Source organism: Elephantulus edwardii, unplaced genomic scaffold (assembly GCF_000299155.1).
Source record: "Elephantulus edwardii isolate Elephantulus edwardi_28Jun2011 unplaced genomic scaffold, EleEdw1.0 scaffold00072, whole genome shotgun sequence".
In the NCBI taxonomy this organism is placed as follows: domain Eukaryota; kingdom Metazoa; phylum Chordata; class Mammalia; order Macroscelidea; family Macroscelididae; genus Elephantulus; species Elephantulus edwardii.
The window spans coordinates 13658619-13662283 of record NW_006399822.1 but is presented as its reverse complement, the minus strand read 5'-3'; positions in this window follow the sequence as shown (position 1 = coordinate 13662283).

Genomic DNA, 3665 nt, shown 5'->3' with positions numbered 1-3665 from the left:
CCTCCTCAAACCCCACCCCCTACCCCCAAATATAATCCACTCTGTAACCCTCATTGCATACGCCTACGATAAAAGTCAATTTTTATTCCATCATTTCCTAGGGTTTTAGAGAGTACCAGAAACAACAATTGTTTACAGCCAAGATCCATCTAACAACCGTAATGATGTCCCTCATGGCACATTCTCTTCAAAATCCAGATTGAATTTCTAACAGTTCTCTGTCAATGTTCTGTTCCCTCCATTTTTAAAATAATCTCCAGCAAGATTTTACTTGGATGTGATAATAATGAAATTGTTTAATTCCTGCATTCTGTTATATCAGCTTTTTTTAAGAATGAGCACAAATTTGGATCGCTTCCAGAGTCAGCTGGTCAGGTAACTGTCTTCCAAATTTTTTAGTATATCTGAATGAACATGCCCAGGACCACCTTTGTTGATAGAGACAATTCAACTGATAATGCAATCAGTTCTTAGAAACTTCGGTGCAGCCTGGACTTCTTCCACCAATATCATTAGTTCTTGATCATACACTACTTCCTGAAATGATTAAGCATCAGTTATTTTTTTGGTACAGTGATTGTGTATTCTTTCCATCTTTTTGTGCTTCCTGCATCATTCCATGTTTTGCCCACAGAATTCTTCAGTACTACAATTTGAGGCTTGAATTTGTTTTTCAGTTCTTCCAGCTTGACAAATCCTGCATGTGTCCTTTCCTTTTGGTTTTCTAACTCCAAATGTTTGTATATTTCATCATAACACTTTGCTTTGTCTTCTTGTGCTGCCCTTTGAAATCTTCTGCTCAGCTCTCTCACTTGATTTCCTCCATTCCCCTTAGTTACTCTACATTCTAGAGTACATTTTAGAGTCCCCCTGGCATGTGTTCTGGTTGTTTTTCCTTTTCTATCTTTTTAATGACCTTTTGCTTCCTTCTTGTATGATGTCCTTGATATCATTCCATAACTGATCCAGTCTTCAGTAAGTATTGCTCAATGTGTAAAATATATTCTAATTTCCCGTGGGACATACTCAGGGTCATCTTTTAGATCTTGTGGACATGTTTTCATTTCTTTCAGTTTCAGTTTGAGCTTGCATAAATTCCATTTAAACTTTCAGTGTTAATCCCTGGCTTTGTTATAACTGATGATATTTATTGAGATTTTCCACTGTATCTTTTCACAGATATAGTCTATTTTATTAATTATATTTTATCTGGTAAAGTCTATGTGAATAGCTGCCATTTGTGATTTTCTAAAAAGACACTTGCAATAAAGAAGTCATTAGGAGGACAAAATTCTATCTGTCATGTGATCCTCTGCCTCATTTCTGTCACCAACGCCACTTTTTCTGACAACCAGTCTTTCTTGTTTCCAACTTTTGCATTCTAATCACCAGTTATTATTAATGAATCTTGAGTGCATGTTCAACCAATTTCAGACTGCAAGAGTTAATATAAATTCAGTTTTGTTATCTTTGGCTTTAGTACTTTCTGCACATATTTGAATAATAGACATATTAACAAGTTTTCCTAGTAAGTGTATGGAAATTACCTGGTCTCTAGCAGCAACATATGTACATCAGGACAGATCTTTAAATGCTTGGTTTTGTACAACAAATGTATATCATATGTACATTTTGTACAATGCCAGGGATGAGTCCTATTTCCATATATTTTCAATCTATATGTGGAACAGATCATCGGGAGCCTGGGCTCTATAAGGAGGAGTGTAGTATCAGGTTTGGAGGAAAACTCATCAACAACCTGTGTTATGCAGATGACACAACCAAGGACTGCAGCCTTCAATAAGGATTGAAGAGCAACATCAAGAAGATAAAGATTCTCACCGCTGAGCCAATTGACAGCATCATGAGAGATGGTGAAGAGATTGAGATTGTTAACTGAAGTTAGTTTGCTTGGCTCTACAATCAACACTCTTGGTACCAACAGCCAGGAAATCAAAAGATGAATTGCATTGGGAACGTCTGCTGTCAGGGTCCTCTCCAGAGTACTGAAGAGCAACAATGTCAGTTTGGAAACTAAATTGTGCCTGGTCCAGGCCATGGTTTTTGCAGTTACGTGCTATGCATCAGAAAGCTGGACAATGACTAGGGATGATCGAAGAATTGATGCCTTTGAACTATGGTGCTGGGGAAGAGTATTGAATATACCATAGACTGCTAAGAGAACAAACAGATTTTTCCTGGAGAGGGTAAAACCAGGCTGCTCCTTAGAGGCAAGGATTTTGAAGCTCCATCCTACATACTTTGGGCATGTTGCAAGGAGGGACTACTCCTTGGAGAGGGACATTATGCTTGGAAAAGAGGAGGGACAACTCAAGAAAGGAAGACCCTTGATGATACGGATTGACTCAGTGACTAGGGTAATGGAAGTAGATGTGTCAGAGATAAGAAGGATAGAGCAAGGTTCACAGCTGTTGCATGGTCGCTAGGAGTTACAGGTTGACTTGATGGCACATAACAGCAACAACAATAACAACATGTATATCAGGACAGATGTTTTAATGTTTGGGGGTTTTTTAAATGATGAAAGCAACACATTCCTCTTTGATTTGTCATTCCTGGAATAGTAGATTGTCTGGTTCAAAATAGCCAGTACCAATCCTTTCAGTTTGCTAATGCACGGGATATTGATCTTTGGGCATTCCATTTAATTTCTGACAACTGTCATATTTCCTAGATTCATAATTCATGCATTCCATGGTCCAATTAATGGTGATATTTACAGCTCTTTGTCCTCATTTTGACTCATGCCACATGAGCAAATGAATGTGCTTTAGGTGTTAAATCGTACAGAAGAATATAATCTACAACTTTTGCTGTATGCTTTTAATTTTATGTTTTCATTTTAAAAAACTTGATATTTTTAATATAAATTGGGCCAGCAAATTTGTCAGCAGCTATAACATATGCTTCTTCATTTAAATTGGACAGTAAGTTAGTTGTTTGTTTTCAGAAAAATGTTTACTCTTTAAATTGAAGAAAAGTTGTTATGTGAAAATTCAGACATACCAAACTAGCTAGTGGACATGATAACCTAGAGTTAGCTCTTGTCTGTGTACTTAAGACCTCTGAAGACTAAATTTTAGTGTTATCGGAGACAAAGGAAAGTTCAACATCACATTCTATGTAAGATGGAAAGAATTGTTTTGAGACCTTAATGTAGTCAGCGTGTTAGCTGGGAACAAGGATGAAGTGTCACTCAAAATTTCAATTGGAGTATTATTTCTTTTTACTTAATGTTTATGTCAAACAGATAAGAAAAAAAAGAGCCTACATTTTGGCCATTTTTAGGGGGGTATACTTTAGTGGTTTGTAACTGGAAAGTACCAGTTATTTCAGCTGTGTTGCTTTTTATGATACATTTTGAAAAAAAACCCATTCATGTTAAAAAACAATATATATTAATAATTTTTTCCATTTAACTAAATTTAAGGAATTTTATACCATAACTGATTTCAGTTTTCCGTCTTTTTTATTTATTCTTAATGGAGGTATAACTTTATGAATAACCATAGGATATTAAAATGAACATGGTTTTATTAACCAAGACAGCCTTTTGAAAGAAAACTGGTAGAATAACATACTTGTTATGATTTTGCAGTTATGTCTTGAACTCAATTCCCACTGACACTTTGAAGGAGTGACAT